General features: G+C 40.0%; 1 protein-coding gene across 6 annotated transcripts in view; it reads right to left on the bottom strand.

The window, feature by feature from the left end:
- The window catches only part of TMEM131 (transmembrane protein 131), a 193,912-nt gene that overhangs the window by 169,570 nt on the left and 729 nt on the right, over positions 1–23,613 (bottom strand). The window lies entirely within an intron of this gene.

The raw sequence follows: 23,613 nt of genomic DNA, 5'->3' as shown, positions 1-23,613 counted from the left end.
CACCACACATCCACTAAAATGACAGAGAACACCAAGTAGGCAAGGATGTACAGCAAGAACAACTGGAACTCACGTTTGGCGGGTGATGGTGTGGCAGTTTCTTATAAAGGTAAACATAATCGTACCATATACTCATCAATCCCACTCCTAGGTTTTTACTTACAAGAAGTGAAAATATTTGTTCATAAAAAAGACTTTTACTTGAACGTTCACAAAAGCTTTAATTACAATAAACCAAAACTTGAAATGTCCAACAGGTGAATAAATGGTACTATACCCATGTAATGGATCACTACTCAGCAATAAAGAGAAACAAACTGCCGTAGAGGCCACATGAATGAATCTCAAAGGCATCATGCAAACGGAAACAAGTCAAGCACAAAAGACTGCACACAGTACGAGTCCAGTTATTTTAAAGTCTAGAAAAGGCAGAACTGTAGTGACAGAAAGCAGATCTGTGGTTGCCTGGAGCCAGGATATGAAGATGGCACTGACTGCAAAGAGGCACAAGGGAACTTTCTGAGATGATGAAAATGTCCTATATTATGACTGTGTATGTCTGTGAAACTAATTAAGTGTACACTTTTATAACTGGTGAACTTTATTGTATGCAAATTATACTTCAGTACAGCTCGTTAAACATAAAAAAAGGAAAACTGGCACAAGTTCAATAAAGTTCACTCACCTTACAGGGCTGTTTTAGGTACATATTACTACAGCTATATATGCTCTTAATAAATACCCCTAGGGCATGCAGCTTCACCTAGTATCTGTCTTGTCTTAATCTCCTCTGTGTTAAGGGGAGAGAAAAGGAGTTGTGAGGCTTCTCAATGGCTTTTTTTTTTTTAAGGTCCTAGGAAGCAGTCAGCTTTAAAAAGTTTCAAGATTGCTAGAACAATATGATTTTCACTTCAAAAACTGTTTGTACTACATGATGTATTACAAAGCTTTTCTTCTAAGCAAATGTACAGTGGTAAATTTCTATTAAAAGTGCAAGATATTAAAGCAGAGGAAACTACAAACAAGATGAAAAGACAACCCTCAGAATGGGAGAAAATATCTGCAAATGAATCAATGGACAAAGGATTAATCTCCAAAATATATAAAGAGCTCATGCAGCTCAATACTAAAAAAAACAAACAACCCAATCAAAACATGGGCAGAAGACCTAAATAGACATTTCTCCAAAGAAGATACACAGATGGCCAAGAAGCACAGGAAAAGCTGCTCAACTACAAAAAGCTGCTCTCTAATTATTAGAGAAATGCAAATGAAAACTACAGTGAGCTATCACCTCACACCAGTCAGAATGGGCATCATCAGAAAATCTACAAACAACAAATGCTGGAGAGGGTGTGGAGAAAAGTGAACCCTCTTGCACTGTTGGTGGGAATGTTAAGTGATACAGCCACTATGGAGAACAGTATGGAGGTTCCTTAAAAAACTAAAAATATAATTACTAGCAATCCCACTACTGCGTGTATACCCAGAGAAAACCATAATTCAAAAAGACTCATGCCCCCCAGTGCTTCACTGCAGCACTGTTTACAATAGCCAGGTCATGGAAGCAACCTAAATGCCAATCGACAGACAAATGGATAAAGAAGATGCAATGGAATATTACTCAGCCATAAAAAGGAAAGAAATTGGTTCATTTGTAGAGACATGGATGGATCTACAGACTGTTGTACAGAGTGAAGTAAGTCAGAAAGAGAAAAACAAATATCGTATATTAACTCATATATGTGGAACCTGAAAAATGGTACAGATGAACCTGTTTGCAGGGCAGAAATAGAGACACAGAGGTAGAGAACAAATGTATGGACACCAAGGCGGGGAAAGAGGTGGCAGGGGGGATGGTGGTGGGATGAATTGGGAGATTGGGACTGACATATATACACTAATATGTATAAAAGGGATAACTAATAAGAACCTGCTGTATAAAAAAATTAAACTTAATTTAAAAAAAAAGAATCTTACATCCAGGAATAAAAAAATTAAGGTGAAAAAAAGACCAAAAAAAAGTGCATGATATTTGGATATGGAATCAATATTTAAAAGAATAAGTTATCTTTTCAAATATAAACACTTTCGTCAATCCAGTTTTCTGACCCACAGACTTACACAGAAGTGACACAGGGTAGTAATGTTCTACAATACTCCAACTACTTCCGAGAAAACTGACAAACCAAGCGCTCACATTCCTGACCGTTCAGCCAAGAGGATGGTAGCAATCCCTACACACCCATTACCACATGTAACTGCAGTCAAAGGTCTCCTTTTCTTTCTCAGTCAGAACTCCTCTGTCCTCAGACAAAAGAAAATAAAGGAGACTACCATCTACAAGTTCAAAAGTACTGCTGTTAAATTTAGGAAATTGGGAGAATTGTTACGGCACTCTGTTTTTACACTGGGTTTTTTTCACGACTGATCTTTGACTCTCTATTTCCTTGCAATTTTGTTCATGTCACTTCCTATTACTGAAATTGGTATGCAAGTCACATACCTCCCCCTTTAGAATAAATTCAGTTCCACTGCATATAAAGCACAGGGGAATACAGTTACAGAAGAAGTCAATATTTACCAACATTTCCTTAAAACAGTCAAATAAATGTTGCCGAGGAAAGCAAAAGTCACATGTAACTAAGAATGGAGCTTGTTAAATACATACTTAAGAAATAATGTCCTTGACTAATCAATCCTTTTGCAATCAGATTGTTCTTCCTTATACAACTTCACTTCCAGACAGAAAAACACTGCAAGATAAAAATAACCAGAGTAGGGGCTTCCCTGGCGGCTCAGTGATTGAGAATCTGCCTGCTAATGCAGGGGACACGGGTTTGAGCCCTGGTCTGGGCGGATCCCACGTGCCGCGGAGCAACTAGGCCCGTGAGCCACTCCGCGGCCCGTGAGCCACAACTACTGAGCCTGCGCATCTGGAGCCTGTGCTCCGCAACAAGAGAGGCCGCGATAGAGAGAGGCCCGCGCACCGCAATGAAGAGTGGCCCCTGCTTGCCACAACTAAAGAAAGCCCTCGCACAGAAACGAAGACCCAACACAGCAAAAATAAATAAACTCCTACCCCCAACATCTTAAAAAAGAAAAATAATAATAACCAGAGTAAAATGTCTAACAACATCTACTGAATGCCTTGTACATACTGAGCACTGAGCTAGACAATCTGCATGCATTCTTCTTATTTAATCCCAGCAAATCCTGGTAAGGAAGATATTAATCTCTAAAATAGGGAGGGGGCTTCCCTGGTGGCGCAGTGGTTGAGAGTCCGCCTGTCAATGCAGGGGACGCAGGTTTCTGCCCCGGTCTGGCAGGATCCCACATGCCGCGGGGCGGCTGGGCCCATGAGCCATGGCCACTGAGCCTGCGCGTCCGGAGCCTGTGCTCCGCAACGGGAGAGGCCACAGCAGTGAGGGGCCCGCGTACCGCAAAAAATAAATAAATAAATAAAATAGGGAGGCATTATAAAATGGTAAAATTAAATGTATACTATTAACTACTATCAGGAAAGCTTGGGAAAACACTGACTCATGGTCTTGAAACCCCAGTTTCCTCATCTATAAAATACGCATTTACACTTCCTATTTAAACAGGCACTACTGTGTACAGTATCGGGCACATAATAGCCACCACTTACTAAGCACCAACTATCAGGGCCATTTGCAGGGCCATTCAGCTAAGCACCTAGTGGAAACCAGTTAGAATGAATCTGAATGGTGTGACAAGCCCTATGACTGGGCACCAACTCATCTTATCTCACAAACAGCACAGACTGTTTAAATAGTCTCTAGTGTAATGAAAATTACTGCTTCTGGAAATCTGAAGAAACTCTCCAATGAATTTAGATTGTAACTTGGCTACCTTTGAAAGCTCGCTTCTATCCTTCTTTAGTCTGCTCAGGGAGAAATGATTTAAATATAATTCTGAAATTCACATAAAGGTAGAAAAGGTGGCATTAGCCAAGTTTCCTGGTGTGGCTCTTTCAACTAGATCTAAAAATCTAATTGGGCAGAGAAAGATAGTAATGTAGGGAAAATTCTGTAAAGGGCGAGAGAGCAGAACCTAAAGAAAAAAAATTTAAGTGAAACTAGAAACTAAAGAAAAACTTTACAAGCAAGATTATCAACTTTAACTTTTAATTTAACTTGTCATCATTAAGTTGACATTTTTCTTCCCTCGTCATAAAAGAAAATTCTATCATGGGTATCTAGTAGGTCAAACTATCTGATTACTAGAGCTGACACATATACTGAACATGTAAACCTCAGAGGAAGCTGACTGGTTCTCTGCTCAATGCACCATTAATTCAGCAGATGTTAAACCCGCATAGTGTCTGGCATCCAACTCAGATGAAGTCCTTCTGGGGTGGTTAATGAGGTCTGGAAGGGACAATTTTACTTAAACTACTTGATATTTTCCTTTGAAAGACAAAACACTTTTCTAATTTTCTCATTTCTTCCACTTTTAAAATCTAATTCTTTGAGTGTCCTGATATTAAAAGTACTTTGGCAAAGAGTACGCTACAAAGGAAAAGTATAAGCTACCTGAGGATAGGAATCACCTCTTATGCATCTCCGAGGCCTCAATGACCAAGCCAGCGTCTGACACACTTCTTGGCCCTCAATGTTTGCTGAGCTGAATACATGGAACATCTTCAGACCAAGGAGTCAGTCTGGTCCAACTGAACATAATTGCAATCTGGCTCTCTTGGGATTACACGAGTCATACAGATTGGTCCATAATATGAATGTGTGACATAAACAAGAGCCAGCACTCATCTAGCACTTACTGCCTGCCAAGATGACCCAATGCCGTACTTGCACCAACCCTAGAAGGGAGGTACTCCAACCATCTCCATTAAAGCGGATGAGGAAGCCGAAGCATGAGGGCTGGAAAACCCTCTCAAGGGCACAGTCACGGTGGTACTCCCAAGTCAACTGTATGTCTAGTCTCTACACGAGACAGGCAGCCAGGCTCCTCAGGCAAGATGACAAGACTGATCACGTACCAGGAAGACAGGAGCTTGCTGTGACCAGACTTCTCCCAGGAGTGTTCACTGGTTTGAACTGAGCCACACCTGCTCACCACTTGAAACAACTAAGGGGCACACTTGTTAGACAGGTAGCAAGATGAGCTGAATGGAACTAGAGCGGTGTTCTGACTCGCTGTAAGCCTGGGTTACGTCCACCAGACCAAACAGCCTTACTGGTAATGTTCTCTCCACTATATACGGCTGAACAACACAGGCTTCTTTTATACAGTCCACCCAAGTCCCTCCGCTTGCAAACACAACCTTGATACACTATAATTATTTGTTTAAGCCTGTCTCTCTAACAAGAAATTCTTGGAAGTGAATGATTATGTCTTACTCCTAAACATATTCTCAGAGCCCAGCGGCAGGCTCGCTGATCACTGGTTGTGTGAAAGATGCACGCTGACAGGGAACGGGAAGTATAGCTGAAGATAGGACCGTGTGGAAATGTGTTCACACGTGTGACAACAGGAAGGAAGGCTTGAAAAGGTTCCACCTATTTACTTTTCCTTGGTACAAACGAACTGGCAGAAAGGAAAAGGGAACAAAAAATCAAAGTATAAAGACCACACGGAAATAAGGAATTTTAATAGGTAATGAACAAATTACCTATGATTAAAGACTGTATACTCGCTAATCCAAAGCTTACAATGGGGAATTTCTCACGAGGGTCGACACTGGAGGAGGGAAGGTGATGGCAGACAGATTTATCAAGCACCCTCAAACCACAAGTTTAACCTCCTCAACCTCTCCATAAAGCGCCTTTACTCCCATTTAATCTAAGAGAAAACAGGGTAAGTAACTGACCAAAGTCACAGGGCTAGTAAGTACTAGAGCGTCACTGCTTTTCTTTTTATCAAACCATGCTGTCTTCCCACATGAAACATCCTGTTGGGATGTCTTATATCATTTTTTAGGGTTTTTCTTTTTTTAAGTTGGGAGGAAGGGAGGAGGAAAAAGAAATAGAAAACTCCCTCTTTGAGACACATTGTAACAAAGCTACCGTGTCAAGCCTCAGACCCCAATATGAGTTACTTATTCTAAGCACATGGTCAGTTCAAAATGTGTTTATTTATGGACCCCAAAAGCTTTATTCAAAGCCCAGCATTTTGCTTATAAGGAAGAAACGGTCCCGGTAAGAGACGTGTAAGCTGGATCACAGTGAACGTCTTTTCTCCCAGCTCCCAGCTGAGGTCCTCTGTCCCCCCACCTCACGTGTACACTTGGAGAGCCCTGCCCGAAGTAACTGGCCTGTCCTGATAAGCACTTGTGACCTGTAACGTGAGTATCTGTCTGCAGTCCTGCTCACCTCACCACGCTGGAGGCTCCTGCAGGGCCAGAACTGCGTCTTTATCTTTCTAGACCCAGCCTAGGACATGGCACCCACTGCATCAAAATTAATGAATTAATCTGCCAGTGTTCAGCCTAGTCTGGTGGCCAAATAAGAACTGAGATATGACTTCTAGGTAAGGGGCAATGTTTAAAAAAAAAAAAAGAAAAGAAACCAACGTGGTGTTTTAACGTTTTAAGTATTAACATTTTAAGAAATCAACATGAAGTTCTGAGGTGAACACAGAGATGGTCATGAACCAGCCTTGTGTGTGATTCAATTTCCAACTGAGTCAAGATGTACTGAGCACGTGCTGTGTTCGTGCACAATGCAGATAACAGTGGGCTCTCCCATCTCCCTGCAACCAGGCCTCTGAGAACGAGTTCCACCCCAGAAAGGAGACGTTCAGACCAAAACATAAATCAGAAAGTCTGCCAAGCAGTGCTGGCGTGTGCTTGTAGGGGAAGCCTGCACGAAGCAAGAGTGACTCCCAACGGCTTCCACTCGCCTTTGTGTGGTGAAGACAGAGAGCTGTCATCAGGGGGAGGGAACCCTTCCCCAGCTCACCTCCCAAGCCAGTTTCGAAGGCACAGCCTTCCCACCAGAACAAAAAGGAAATGACAACACTTATGCTGGTGAATTAGCTGACTTAACTCAATCAAGTGTAATCTGTTGATGTGTTATGACCACTGAGTATGTATAAATTAAGACTTTTATTTGCAATTGTACAAAGACTCTGAAGAGAAATCACCCTGTACATCTTAAGACCAGCCCCCTGGAGGTGGCGTGGTGGGGAGGTTAGACAGACAATGTTGCTTTATTACTAGTTTCTTCCAGGCCCCAGGCCGAGCTCACCTTGTTTAGGTCTCTCTGCCACCCATCCAACTCTTTCCACAGACCTCCCTCCACTAGCCTGTTACTTCTTTCTTCCCCTAACTCTGTCTGCAGACACCCAAATGCCTAGCTTACATTTTTGAAAACATCTCCTTTTCAAAATCTAATGAATGACACTTTCAGGCCTTCTCTGATATTTCTGAATGTATCTTTCTGCATAGATATTCCAAAGTCTTGGAGTACTCATTCTGCAATGATTCAGAAACATATCTACATACCCATCTGGTGAAAATTACTCATATATCACTGTATACAACCTGCTCAAATTTTTTAAAAAAAAAAGGAAAAAAAGAAACTGATGTAGTAAGAATCTACAGGAATAGACCCATGAAACTGAAAGTCAAACCATTTCTCCCACAAGTAGCTGGTGGCCATCACGTGCCTTCACGTCCAAAGCAGTCTGTCGTGCAACAGTGGACTGCGTGGTGTTACCGTAAGGGTTGGAGAATCGTCCACTTCTCTAAATTTTACTCAGCGCCTTTCATAACTTGTCCAATGCTAAGTTGTGCAGGAACGCGGGAGGGTCCAGGTTAGTCCACCGCTGCAAACAGGGCTTCCCTGGTGGCGCAGTGGTTGAGAGTCCTCCTGCCGATGCAGGGGACACGGGTTCGTGCCCCGGTCCGGGAAGATCCCACATGCCGCGGAGCGGCTGGGCCCGTGAGCCATGGCCGCTGGGCCTGCGCGTCCGGAGCCTGTGCTCCGCAATGGGAGCGGCCACAGCAGTGAGAGGCCCGCGAACCGCAAAAAAAAAAAAAAAAAGTACTTCCAGGAATGGACAGCTGTGAACAAGAAGTAGGAAACACGAAATATCTTCCAGGAATATTCATTTAGGAAAAATTGTTTTCAGCATGGAATGGAATGCAAAATTTGCATATATCATTCAAATAAAACACGACACCTTAAAGAAATGGCTACCTCTCTGGGGTGTGTCCTTGAGCTTCCCTTGTCCTTGGGCTTTCCTTGCTCAGTAAGGGGCAAGAGGGAATTAAGAACTGATCCAAGAGACAAAAGCTCCAGGCACAGTTTCTTTACCTGGGGGGCAGTGGTGGGAAGATGAAAATAAGAGACGCAGGCCAGAGGAAACAGCCTAGAAAAAGAAGAAAAAATTTAAGAAGGTAGGAAGTCTTCTCTGTAAAGATATCAAAAACTAACATTTGAGTGCCTACGTAAAGTGCCTAACAACTCTATTAAGCATGTGTGCTCCAATTTTATAGATGAGAAAAGTCCACAATTAAATAATTTGTCCCCAGGACACAAACAGCTAGTAAATGATAAACTAATTTGTGAAGAAAAGTCATCCATCTGCAAAGCCTTCACCTTGTCTATTTACCAGGCACGAGACCCTAGGTAGAACCCAGCCAGGTGGAAGAACAGATGTTCAGCCAGTTGAGGCTGTTATACATGATAAAAAGCAACAACACAAGAAGTGAACTGGGATAAGAGTGTGTGGGGGTAGGAGGTGGGGACAGAGATACTATTATACGATTTTAAGAGAAAAAAATTGAAATATAAGGTAGGTTGACACCTGCCTAAAATTACATTTGTGGCAATACTTCACACACTTCAGAAGTTTTTACAGATTGCCAGATACGACGAGCTGAAAAGTTCTCAATTCACAAGTTGAGCCAGTAAACCACAAAAATATATGAATTGTATCTGAAATTAAATTAAACTACCTCTAAATATTATGTATGGTAGACAAGCTATATACAACACATTTTTTTAAAATGTAGGTTTACAGAGTTCCACTGTTTCTAATGATTTTTTTTAATGTGTGTAGGTTAAGAAGAAAATCCTTAGTAGATCATTTTTCTTCACCATAAAAAGAAAGAAAAACGTGTGCAGCAGATGAGAAGGATGCTGAAAGCCATCTATCTCTGGCAAGCAGAATGATGTTCCCCCACCCACCAGACGTCAATGTCCTAATCTCAGGAACCTGTGAATATGTTAGGTCACAAAGCAAAAGCGAATTAAGGTTGCAGATGGAATTAAGATTGCAATCAGCTGACTTTAAGATAATAAGGTTATTCTGGATTATCTGGGTGGGCCCAATATCCGTAAAAGTGTAAGAGGGAAGCAGAAAAGGGAGGACCAGAGAGATGGCAGCATAAGAAGGACTTGGCTGAAGCCAAGGCATGTGGCAGCCTCTCAAGAAGCTTGAAAAGTCAAGCAAACAGTTTCTCCCCTTGAGCCTCCATAAAGGACATGGCCCTACCAACACCCTAATTTTAGCCTGTGGTATCCATTTCAGACTTCTGATCTCCAGAACTGTAGGATAATTAATTAGTGTTCTTTTAAGCCACCAAGCTTGTGGTTACTTCTTACAGCAGCAATAGGATACTAATACGCTATCTGATCTGAAATCACCAAAACGTTTTCTGTAGCAACAGGTTTGGGAATAACACCTAAAAATAACAACGTTGGCTATACTGGAGAATAATAACTGATACAGATGTCTAGACTTCTACCTCTGGGCATGAAGGAGTAACAAGGACCATACCCTCCCACCTGAAACAACCAAAGACTCAGACAAAATACATGAAATGATAGTTTTCAGACCCTAAATATCAGTCAATGAAGAAAACAATCTCTAAGAGATGGGAAACAAACAAGGCAAGCCCTATAATTGGCTCACTGCCTTGCGTTACTAGGCCACAGGGAGGGGAAGCTGTGATAGAGCCTGGTGGACTCTGACTTGATGAGACAGAGCTGAGAGTCCAAGGAAACCAAGGCAGTGAGAGTTCATAGGACGCAATATCATAAAGGAAAGAGCCGCACAGAGAACTACAGAGGGTCACTGTACTCAGCAAAGTACTGATCAGTACCTAAAGTGGGAAAGAACTACCCAAAAGGATTAGAGGGAACAGTGCTGGGCACTCACAGAACCAGTTACAGTGCCTGTTCCCACCAGGCTTTTGGATAGAGGACTCAGGGAGGTCTTGCCTCAGCTGTGGAAAATAACTGATCCGAGCCTGAGCCCTGCTCCTGACCCGCCTAACAAATCTTAAAAGCAAGACGCAAAGAAGATCAAACTGTTTCCAATTAACTTAACTGCATCTGAGAACAAAGCTCAAGAGTATTTTTCCGAAGCCAAAACAACAGCACCCAACAAAGTAAAATCTGAAATGTCTGGCATCCAATTAAAGACCAAGCACACAAAGAGGTAAGAAAACATCAACTACCAGGAGAATAATCGACTGAAACCTACCTAGAACCGGCACAGAGGTTAGAGTCAGCCGACAGAGCAATTTAAAAAGTATCATAAATGTGTTCCATATGCTAAGTTAATAAGCAGAGAAATAAAAGATATAAAAAAGACTGAAATCACACTTTTAGAGATGAAAACTACTGATACAATGTATGAGATGAAAAATACACTGGATGGGATTAATGGCAGATTAGACATTGCAAAAGAAAAGACTGATGAACTTGAATCAAGGCATAGCAATAACAACCAAAATGAAACACGATGAAAAAGGCAAAAACTAAGTAGTACAGTGAGCTGTGGGAACAACTTCAAGCTGCCTAATACATGAATACCTGGAGTACCCAAATTGGGTTTGAGGAGAGGAGGACAGGAAAAAGAGTCAAAGAAATAACAGCTGAAAATTTCCCAAACTTAATGAAAACTATAAATCCATAGATCAAGAAATTCAACAAACATGAAACATGAAAAAAAACTATACCAAGAGACATCAAATCAAATTGCTCAAAAAAGTGACAAAAATGAAATCTTAAATTTATCAAAAGAGATATATTACATACAGAGGAACAAAGATAAAGATGACATCAAATTTCTCGTGGGAAACAATGAAAGGAAGAAGAAAGTGAAGGTAGACACTTCACATATGAAATAAACATATCAACCTATAATTCTATACATAGCAAAAATATCTTTTGAAAATAAAAGCAAAATAAAGACATTTTCAGACATATAAAAGATGAAAGAAATCATTATTAGCAGATACACACTTCAAGAAATGTTAAAGGAGGGCTTCCCTGGTGGCGCAGTGGTTGAGAGTTCGCCTGCCGATGCAGGGGATGCGGGTTCATGCCCCAGTCCGGGAAGATCCCACATGCCGCGGAGCGGCTGGGCCCGTGAGCCACGGCCGCTGAGCCTGCACGTCCGGAGCCTGTGCTCCACAACAGGAGAGGCCACAACAGTGAGAGGCCTGCGTACCGCAAAAAAAAAAAAACTAGAAGTAATGAAGTAAGCAGAAGAAAGAAGATAATAAAAATCTTAGCAGAAATAGAGAGACAGAGAGAGATTAATAGGGAGCAAAAAAACCCTGAAATCTGTTTTCCAGAAGAATATTAAAATTAATAAACCTTTAGCCAGATCAAGAAAAATTAGAAAAGACACAAGTTATAAATATCAGGAATGAGAGAAGTGTCACTAGTACAGATTCTACAAATATTCAAGAAATAGGAGAACACTATGTACAACTTTTTCAATAAATCTAATGACTTAAATGAAGTAGACAAATTCTTTGAAAGATTTTAATTACCAAAGCTCACTCAGAAAAAGACAGATAACCTAAACAGCCCTGTATCTTAAAAGCTGAGATTATAACTAAAAAAAAAAAAAAAAGCCACAAAAAAAATTCCCGGCCCAGATGGTTTCAATTGTAATTCTCTGATTGGTAACCACATATTATGGGGAAAATAACACCAATTCCATGCTGACTCTTTCAAAAAACTAAAAAGGAAAAAATACCTCTCAACTATTTCTGAGGCCAGTATTTCTCTATTACCAAAAGCAAAGACATTACAAGAAAACAGAATACTCTCTCTCATGACTACAGTTATAAAAATTCTATTATAAAGAAAACAGTGACAGATTTGGCCAATACATTTTTAAATAATAATAATAATTAGAAAAGTAAAAAATAAAAATGCAAATGGAAACTTGGAAAAATATGAAATCGTTAATTGTTCATTTAAGTCAAAAAGAAAAATTCAAACACCAACAGAAAGATTGACAAAGATGTGACCAAACAACACAAAAGAAATACAAACAGCCAGCAAATGTGTAGAAGAGTTCAGTCTTACCAGCAATTTTTTTTTTAATGTGCCAGGCACTGTGCTAAGGGCTCAACACCCACGACCTTGGTAACTCTCTACAATAACTCCATGAGAGAGGTGCTATTATTACCCCTACTCTATGGATAGTGAACCTGAGACAGACAGTGGTTAATGCTACTTACCTACAGTCACATCGCCAGAAAGCAGGAGATGGCCAGAGCCCAGACCCACACTCTGAACCACTATTTCTACTTCTCAACTTCCTACCTCTTGTGGACTTCGCTCTCATTAATTTAGATAACTCACGGGGTAAGTGTGGTATGTTCTTCCTACCCCATCTCCTTGCCATGCACAGTGGAATGGTGGTCCCCAGAATTCCTTCCTTGTTGATGCACACTTTGACTTAGGTCCATAAATAGAACACTGCCTTGCGTCACCCAGAATTTCTCAAGGTTATGTGATCTTAGTACCCCAGCTGGAGCTCTAACCCTCCTCTCTCTGAACCTGAGATACATCTTACACCTAAGTGCATCACTCAACCTGGTATGAAACCATGCCTAAGAAACACTAGCAATTTTTAAAAATCAGTTAAACAAAGGGATGTCTTTTATTGCCAAGTGGGCAAGGACTTAAAAGAAGGACAACAGCCAATGTGGGAAAGCGGGCACCCTCACACAGTATTGTTGAAATATATGAATTGACAGTTTTCTTCAAAGGCAATGTTGGCAACATCTGTTTTTTAAATGGGGAGTAGAGGGGAGAAAAATGGGGGAGAAGAAAGAGAGATGATGACTGATGTTGGTTCTTTCTACCTGATAGATTACAGAAATTTTTCTCAATTTACTCATCCATATTTTATAATGTTTCATTTTTACAACCAACATAAATTTTTTTGTGTGAAATTAAGAAGTTTTCTCAAACTGACCTCTAAGTTGTATGCACAAGAAAAACTATTATATACTACACTGTCTCATTTTATTGGAAATTAAAATCCTTTATTATACTCTCACAAACAAGCAACCCCCAGCAGTACGGACAGCCACAGAGGAATTGTAGCCAAGAACAAAGAGATTTAGGAGAAGAAGGAAGAAGGACTGTGGCTCCGCACAACATTAATGTGAGGATTAAAAGAGGTAAGGCATGCAAAGCAATCAGCACAGTGCTTGACACAAAGAAAGAACTTGATAAACATTAGCAATCATCATCAAGTAATTCTAGGCATTACCAACTATAGGCAATAACTGCTTACATAATACATTCCTGAAATGGTACAATATCAAACTTGTATAAATATTATCATTTCACAAATACTTTTTCTTCATTCTGGTTCAACTTTATGACCATCTTTACGGTTTACTGCTTCTCCTACCAAGACAGAACTCAATGTGTTGAACTCCTTAAAATGCTAGGTCCAGGAAGAATATGACCTAGTCCTTAACTTGCAGAAGCTCAAGATCCTATACAAGTATAAATAAACCCAGATGCAGCTGGGAAGAAACTGACAATATTCAGAAATTATTTTCTATTTACAAGAATCTCTAGGATTCCAATAAAATTAGATCTAATTGCCAGCCTGCTCCCTTCTTACTTTCCTCTCTTGTCAACACTATTCTCAGTAACCTATTTTCGAGTCCAGCCATAACCCAAGAGAAGCCCCCAGTACAGTGAGGTAAACTTCTAAATATGAAATAACTCCCTTACCTGTGAAACAACTACTGCTGAACTAGCCCCGAAAAGAGACATTACCTCTTGATAGTGCTAACCACTACTCCATTATCCATTTTCAAATCAAGAAGCAATACTTCACACGAGCCCATGTCACAAATTCATGGAAGCACTTTTTAAAAGTGATCTGGTTAGAAAAGCACACCGCCCTCTCTTAGACACTGCTTAGACACCAAGTAAAACTTTAGAATGACAAATTTGAACCTTATTTCAAAGCTCTTTATAAGTACAGTTAAGTCTTAGAAAGCATCTTTGTACCAGAAACAATTTCCTAGGAAAATCTTCTGCTTCCAATTTACTTATTCCCCTCCAAATAAAATCTAAGTAGGGCCTGTGCCACACCATGAATGCAAACCCTAATTACTTTGTACCAATAGACTTGGCTTAGGCTATATCTCAAATTTACTGCTGAGATAGGTTTTTATTAGCATATGTTTTGATTCAAATGTATACTGTAACTACATAGGAAAAAAAGTAGTTCTTAAGAACCAAAGTTAGACTGTCACATCATTTTATAATCAAAACTGATTAAGAAAATAGTCACAAATTGTTAGAACTTAAGAGGCTTAAAATACATTTCATTTTATAGGCAAATAATCTAAGGAACTACCTTAAGCTTGCAGAATTTTTTGTTTCAAAAGCAGACCATGTTTCTTTTATCAAAAACTAGTTCACAACCCTTAGTCATACAATGCAGGTGTGATTTACAATAGCATCAAAAAAGAATAAAACATCTAGGAATAAATCTAATAACCAAGGAGGTGAAAGACTTGTACGCTGAAAGCTACAAGACACTGCTGAAATAAAATAGGACACACATAAGTGGAAAGACATCCCATGTTCATGGATTGCAAGATGTAATATTATTAAGATATCAATATTACCCAAAACAATCTACAGGTTCAATGCAAAACCTATCAAAACCACAATAGCATTTTTTGCATATATAGAAAAATCCATCCTAAAATCCATATGGACCCTGAGAAAACCATAATTCAAGAAGAGTCATGTACCACTATGTTCACTGCAGCTCTATTTACAATAGCCAGGACATGGAAGTAACTTAAGTCTCCATCGACAGATGAATGGATAAAGAAGATGTGGCACATATACACAATGGAATATTACTCAGCCATAAAAAGAAACGAAATTGAGTTATTTGTAGTGAGGTAGATGGACCTAGAGTCTGTCATACAGAGTGAAGTAAGTCAGAAAGAGGAAAACAAATATTGTATGCTAACACATATATATGGAATCTAAAAAAAAAAAAAAAGTTTCTGAAGAACCTAGGGGCAGGACAGGAATAAAGATGCAGATGTAGAGAATGGACTTGAGGACCCAGGGAGGGGGAGGGGTAAGCTGGGACGAAGTGAGAGAGTGGCATGGACATATATACACTACCAAATGTAAAACAGATAGCTAGTGGGAAGCAGCCACATAGCACAGGGAGATCAGCTCAGTGCTCTGTGACCACCTGGAGGGGTGGGATAGGGAGGGTGGGAGGAGATATGGCAATACAGGTATATGTATAGCTGATTCACTTTGTTATAAAGCAGAAACTAACACACCATTGTAAAGCAATTATACTCCAATAAAGAGGTTAAAAAAAAAATCCATATGGAATATCAAGGGAACCCAGTAGCCAATCCTGAAAGAAAAGAACAAAAGTTGAGGTCTCACACTGATTTCAAAACAAATAACAAAGCCAGAGTAATCAAAACAGTGTGGTACTAGTGTAAAGAGAGATTAATAGACCAATGGAATAGAATAGAGAGCCCAGAAATAAACTCCCATGTACATGGTCACATGATCTTTATACAAGGGTTCCAAGACAACTGAATGGGGAAAGGACGGTCTCTTCAACATATGGTGCTGGGAAAACTGGACATCCACATGCAAAAGAATGAATTTGGAACCTTATCTTACATCATATACAAAAAGTAACTCATAATGAATATCAAAATGTAAGACCCCAAACTGTAAAACTCCTAGAAGAAAATACTTCAGGGAAAAGCTTCATGACATTGGATTTGGCAATGTTTTCTTGGATATGACATTAAGAGCACAGGCAACAAAAGCAAAAATAGACAAACAGACTACATCAGACTTAAAAACTTCTGTGCATCAAAGAATACAACCCTAAAAGGCAACCTACAAAATGGGAGAAAACATTTGCAAATCATCTCTCTGATAAGGGGATAATATCCAGAATATATAAAGAACTACTACAACTCAACAACAAAAATAACCCAATTAAAAAATGGGCAAAGGACTTGAATAAATATTTCTCCAAAAAGGATATACAAATGGCCAACAAGCATATGAAAAGATGCTCAGGACTTCCCTGGCAGCACAGTGGCTGGGAGTCTGCCTGCCAATGCAGGGGACATGGGTTCAAGCCTTGGTCCAGGAGGATCCCACATGCTGTGGAGCAACTAAACCCATGAGCTGCAACTACTGAGCCTGTGCTCTAGGGCCCATGATCCACAACTACTGAGTCCGCGTGCCACAATACTGAAGCCCACGTGCCTAGAGCCCATGCTCTACAACAAGAGAAGCCACTGCAACGAGAAGCCCATGCACTGCAAGTAAGAGTAGCCCCTGCTCGCCGCAACTAGAGAAAGCCCTCGCACAGCAATGAAGACCCAACACAGCCAAAAATAATTAAATAAGTCTTAAAAAAAAAAGAAAAGATGCTCAATATCACTAATTATTACTGAAATGCAAATCAAAACCACAATGAGATATCACCTCACATCTATTAGGATGGCCACTATTAAAAAGAAAAAGAAATAAGTGTTGGCGAGGATGTGAAGAAACTAAATCTTTGTGCACTGTTGGTGGAACTGTAAAATGGTGCAGCTGTAGTGGAAAACAGTATGGCAGTTGCTCAACAAATTAAAAATAGAAGTACTATATGATCTAGCAATCCCACTTCTGGGTATATACCTAAAAGAAGTAAAAGCAAGATCTCAAAGACACATTTGCCCACCCACGTTCACAGCAGTATTATTCTCAATAGCCAAGAAGTGGAAGCAACCCAAATGTCCATTGGACAATGGATAAACAAATGGATAAACAAAATGGAAAAATGATATATATATGTGTGTGTATATATATATATCATTATATAAATATATACATCATTTTATAAATATATATCTTTATATAAATATATATTATATATATTTTGTAAATATATATATCATATATATAATTATATATATATGACATATATATACACAACAGATTATTCAGCCTTAAAAAGGAAAGACGTTCCATCACATGCTACGACATGATGAACCTTGAGGACGATATGCTAAGTGAACTAAGCCAGTCACAAAAAGTTAAACCCTGCATGATTCCACTGATATAACGTATCTAAAGGAATCAAATTCACAAAAAACAGAAAGTCGAATAGTGGCTTCCAGGGGCTGGGTGGAAGAGAAAAATGGGGAGTTGCTGTTTAACGGGTAGAGAGTATCAGTTTTGCAAGATGAAGAAGTTCTGGAGACCCATTGCCCAACAATGTGAATATACTTGACATTACTGAACTATACACTTAAAAATGGTTAAGATGCAGGGAATTCCTGGCTGTCCAGTAGTTAAGACTCCACGTTCCCAATGCACGGGGCATAGGTTTGATCCCCGGTTGGGGAACTAGGATCCCACATGCCACGCAGCCAAAAAAAAAGGTTAAGATGGTAAATTTTATGTGTTTTATTTTTTACCACAATTATATATAGAAATAAATAAAATGAGTCTGATGCTGTATCATGACAGACCATGTCAAGGATCTTCTTAGACCTTAGACATTTTTCACACCTTTGCCCTAAGTGCTATATTCAACAAAATGAATCAAGAGTTATCGTTTTCTAAAAATCTTTCTAAAGCAATCACAAAGGAATGAAAGAAAAACTGATCTACTACGGATGATAATGACTGCCTAATCCAAAAACACCTTCATAAGAATGAACAAAAGCACCAGAGATGAACTTCTGGAGCTCCTAGACTTCTCACAGAAGTCTGAAAGAGATTTCACCACTGTCAAAAGCTGATGCCACTACAAGCCTTTGGATTATGTCCATTTCCTCTGAAGACAGGGCCAGCTTCTGAGACTATTCCACATGTCTACACTAACTTGTCGCACCAATCTAGAACTAAGAAGTACATGAATTCACAGAATGCAGTGTAATTTCAACCTAAGCAATATACCAGGTACCTAAATCATCAAGAGCTAAGAGTTGAGTCAGGGGCTTCTAATACCAAATACCTGCTCCATGGATCATCCATTCATGAATTTCCTTGGTTTCCTTTTAAGAATGTGCACGATCCAGATGGCCTGTGATCATTTTAATGGTTAAGAAGTTAATAGAAAGTGATATAGATGTTTACAGTTGTTAAAAAAAAAATTCACCTCACTTGAATACTTAACACATTGGTTTTGCATGAACTGGCAGGACTGTTCTTTATCCAGCTGGTATACAAGAGAATCTACTACCTTAAGTACTCATTCAGGATTAAGCAGCTCGACTCGGGAGAGATGGCTTGCAAGGGAACCCTAGCTCAACTACCTACCAGCTCTGTTACCTTGGGAATATTACTTAATTTCTCTGTGCTTGCTTCATGATCTATAAATTGGCGCTTTATGAGGATGTGAAATATTAAAATCTAAAAGTAACAAAAGTGATGGTTTAGATAAGTATATGTTACTCATTTTAGTTACAATAGAAAGCAACATGTAGGGAAGAAAAAAGTAGTGTTGCCCTCTGTCTTACTGTAGCAGAATTGCTAACACCTGCATCCAAGTTCAGAGTTTTACCTGTACTGTGGACTCTCAATCCAGGTTTCAGACATGAGAAGGGGAGGATAAGGTCATTCTCGGTGGCCCTCTGTTTAAAACTGAATGCCTGTTATGTATTAATACACACTGCAGATGTTGATAGAGGTTCTGCCCCATAGAAATTCCAGACTGGGTGAAGAATGACACCCGTAAAACAATTTAAGGAGCTAAACAAGGCAGTATATGATTAAGTGTCAAAATGAATAACAGCTGAGTAACAAAGACAGTGCAAATTGAGAGAGGGGACTGCAGGACTTCAGAGAAGTGGAGAGAGTTGGGAAGTGAGGGCCTAGGGCAGTGCCCCAGGCAGGAGGCCGGAGGCGGTGGGAGAGCTGCCCAAGAAAGTTAACAGACACTGATGCCACTCGGTAAACGGTCAAAATCGAGACCAACGTGGCACAGAGAATAATCATGGCATTAATAAAAACTGGGAAACCAGAGGTAGCGCCAGAGAATTCTGCTCTGGACATGTGCAGCGTGTGCTGGTGGCCAGATGTGCGTGAGAAGGAAGACAGCCAACGGGCAGCTGCAGAGCAGTGACTGACAACAGGGCAGGATGATAACCAAGAAGTACAAAGTCACAGAAACGAAGGAAGAAAAGTTCCAAGAAGCAGCTATCAACAGTGCCTGATGCTGCTTACAGCAGATAAGGAAAAATTCAGCCAGAGAAAAAAGGCCTCTCCGCGTGACAAGGCCAATCAGAAAGCTCAAGCTCCACGCAGATGAAGGAGAATTTCTAGAAGATCAAAAGCACCAACAATGACTTCATTTTCCCCCAAGAGTAGCTTTGCTTATTACTACTCTGGATGATAACAAATTAGATGATTTCACACCTACTCCCAAAAGCTGATTTTTTGGGCAGGTGTCTATGCGGATGGCTGCAAGCATGGCAAAGAGGAACAAAACTGTCCTTAGCGAGAGAAAGAGAGAACACACTTTTTCCAACTAGAGGATTCCAAGGATCCAGGCAGTAGCAAACAGCTTTTCGTAAAAGCAAGCAACGAAAGTTCTTTAGTGAAGCACTATGAATGAATATTCTACTTACTAGGCCCTAAATTAAAAAGTAATCACTCTACCCCCATGCAAGGATTAAAACATTTCACTCTTAAGAAAATCACTCTTAAAAAACATTTTTAGGGCCTCCCTGGTGGCGCAGTGGTTGGGAGTCTGCCTGCCAATGCACGGGACACGGATTCGTGCCCCGGTCCGGGAGGATCCCACATGCCGCGGAGCGGCTGCGCCCGTGAGCCATGGCCGCTGAGTCTGCGCTCCGCGACGGGAGGGGCCACAGCAGTGAGAGGCCCGCGTACCGCAAAAAAAAAAAAAAAAAAAAAAAAAAAATTTTTACATTATGAAGTAATAATTTGATTAGAAGAAAGCAAATACCACTCCTGACCAATTCTACCATCCTAAGACAAAAAACCTAATCAAATTAGGTTTTTTATCTCTTTTCTTCTGGCCTTTATTCCTAAGCACTTTGTTCATATGCTTTGGAGAGAGAACACTTTTGTACCCTCCTTCTGCACTTCTGTCACAAATACAGCTTTAATTTGTGCACGAAACTGAAGTATCTGGTAGACAAATTTAAAAGTCCTAAGAAAGACTGTCAAACTTCGCCCTGCCATAAATCGCCAATTAATGATAAAACATGTGACACAAATATAAATTGTCACAGACTAAAACAATCACATTCCTGAAAATTTATCCAACTTTATATTTACTGGATGCATAAAATGTAGCTCTTCATTCATGATAAATTAAAAGACAACCATGCCCTCCAAAAACACATTTCACAAGGAAACTATATTATACATGATATATGATGCTTTTTTCCAAAAGCTCTTATTTGCTTGTAATAATGAATGGGCTGATTTACAAATAAAAATACCACTAAAAGTTATACGTTTAAGATGTACACACGTATTTTCACTATATATATTTTAATATATTTTCATTACACACACACACCCCTATTTTCATTCTTCTTAATATCTAGATCTTAGCTTCAAGAAAAATCTTGACCCCAATCCAGAATAAGCAAGTTAGTTGTAGTAATTACAGTAACTTCCACCTCTGGCAACTCTTTCAGAGGTCCTTACAAACTGTAGAGGTCCTTACAAACTGTAGAGCAGAGTCAAAACATCTTCAAAGGTCCCTTTTCTCTGGACTAGTGAAACACACCCCCATAGATCAGTGAAGGCAAATGTTAAGATATAGGAGTGTTAAGACATACAGGATGTTAAGACAAAGAATGGTTCACGCTTCTGACTTAAAATTAACAACATCTAGTCCAAACATGAAAAACTGCACTAGGTAATCTAGCTATTTCTGCTGCTTTCCTTCCGAAGACAATGAGTTTTATTTTGTTTTGAAGATTTTTTAGTGAGATTCTGCTGCAATAGAAATATGCTAAAACACAAAATGCCCAGAGAAACATCATTAAAATTGCAGGTAAGCCTTAACTTTGAAAAATTATGCTGGTTTATACTGCCAAAATAAACACAAAAAGTCCTCAGGATGTAAATGGACAAAGTGAACTCAGCTACCTTCAGAAATCTGCCCAGATTTTCTGGAAAAAAAACCCAACAGCATCCTTTGCAGGGTGAATGGTGCCAAATTTGCAGTATCACATTCATGTAAGAAAATCAATCTCACTACTACTCAAACAAAAACTACCAGAATCTGATCAGCAAGGAGGCTGAAAGCACTGGCCATTTTTGGAGCTACCTTCATGGAATATTTGATTAGAGCCAGATCCATTTATGATGGACAGAGTCCTTGTGTTCTATATTAGTAATAATTACCATCAATACCTTGAATAGCTAATTTCTCCATCCAAATTGTTCATCCAGACAAAACATGGGCCACAAAAGGTGTCTGATTCTGCCAGGACCTCTGGCTGATTCGACCACATCTTTTCATCCTTGTACACCCTGGCACGTATTCTCCTCCCTTAACCCTTACATTTACGGGTATTAGAAGAGGTGTATTAAAACTTATAAACCATACAAAAGGGAAACTGGCAAATATAACCTAGGCTGACATTTCTCAAACAAGGGATTTGTTTACTTAGGTATACAATGAGAATTAGCACATAAAATGGCTCTTGGAAAAATAAGCAGCAGGATGACAATACAAACTTAATGTTTTACTAGACTCAATCATTTTATTTCCCTGTGCTAATGACCCATGAGTATAATCAATCACTCAAACAAATGTTAAATGCCTACTGTGTGCCTGGCACTGTGCAAGGTAAGCAAAGGCAGAGAAAAAGCGGGACACAATACCTGCCAAGGACTACCTTACACTCAAGGAGACATTAACTTATTGTACTATTTCAGACTTACTGGACACCAACTACATGCCACGCTGTGCTGGGCACCATGGCCACACAAGAACCAGCTGCAGATCTGTAACCAAAGATGAACTATGACAACCCCAGGCCTGACTAGTCCTAAAGCAGCAAAATTTTAGTCAGGAAATAATCTTGCCTCTGTAAATTAATCCTTTCTACAGATGGCAATTCTCTGAGTAACTTTCACCTATGTTAACCCAGACTAAGGTTGCTTAGAGTTAAGTGAGAGGATGTACTGTTCTGAGCAAAAAAATAAACAGTAAACTGAAACACACTGCACTTTAACATTAATTTGGTTTTCTCTGCTGTTGCCCTCAGTAACAATAAAAAGCAAGTGACTTTAGTTGTAAAGTAGAACATCAACCTTAAAGTCATTGCGGCAAGAAATTATTTTCTTTGCAGTGGCAGTTTAGTGTGAAACAGAAGCTAAACTAACAAGTTTTGCTTAGCTTTTTAAAAACCATTCACTTTTAGTGATTTCTTCATGAAGGCTCTGTGGTCACTCATTTCCCCAGGCTCAAAAAAACACGTAGTAATGACAAAATTACAGATCTGGTCTTCTAGCTTACAAAATGATGTTTTAACCCTGTAAAAGTACCGGTGTTACAGTCATACAATACTAACGAGAGTTTTAAAAATAGGGGTCAGCCCTTAACTGTAAATTATAGATAAAGGTTTGCAAACTAGAAACTTGACATTGGTTTTTAAAGTCTTTCACATTAAAGACAATGACACCCAATTAAGTATCTTAAAACATGTAAAAAATATAAACAGACTTTCAATAGCTCGCTAAGCAGAATTGTACTAGAGAGAGAGAGAACTGTTAGCTAAACAATCATCAATATTGCAAAGCGATACTGAAAAGGGAAGCTGAAAAAACAAGATTCCTCCTCCCAAAATGTTTGAACAAATGCAAAGTAAAATTCGGTAAGCTGTCTTGAAGCCTTTCCACCACTCTCGCTATTTTTACATTTTAAAGTGAGCTCTGTTCGCACGCCGCTATTAAAACCGCAACCAAAAAAAAAAGTGTCCTCAAATTTGCCTATTAACAGCAATCAAGTCTAAAAATATGCCCCTCCTACCTAGTGAGCCAAGTGGCAACAATATATGAGAACTCAGGAAGTTTTGAAACGGCAGTGACAGGAGACAACAGGGAAGACGAGGGGAAGGAATCACGGAGAACAAGAGCAACTCCGTGCGGCCAACGCCGCGAGTTGGCATCCGAACCTTAAGTTCCCGGCTCGGGACGGGACTCGACCAAGCAACTTCGTGCCGGACCGAGCCCCGCGCTCGGCCGCCCTCCGAGCCCAGAGCCGCGGCCCTTCCTCCCCGGCCGCAGCCCGGCAGCGGCCTCCGCGAGGGCGCGGTGACAGCCGCGGGGCCGGGCCCGGGAG

Source organism: Orcinus orca, chromosome 13 (genome assembly GCF_937001465.1).
Source record: "Orcinus orca chromosome 13, mOrcOrc1.1, whole genome shotgun sequence".
In the NCBI taxonomy this organism is placed as follows: Eukaryota; Metazoa; Chordata; class Mammalia; order Artiodactyla; family Delphinidae; genus Orcinus; species Orcinus orca.
Note: the sequence above shows the minus strand (reverse complement) of the source record. Positions and strands in the feature narration are given on the sequence as shown.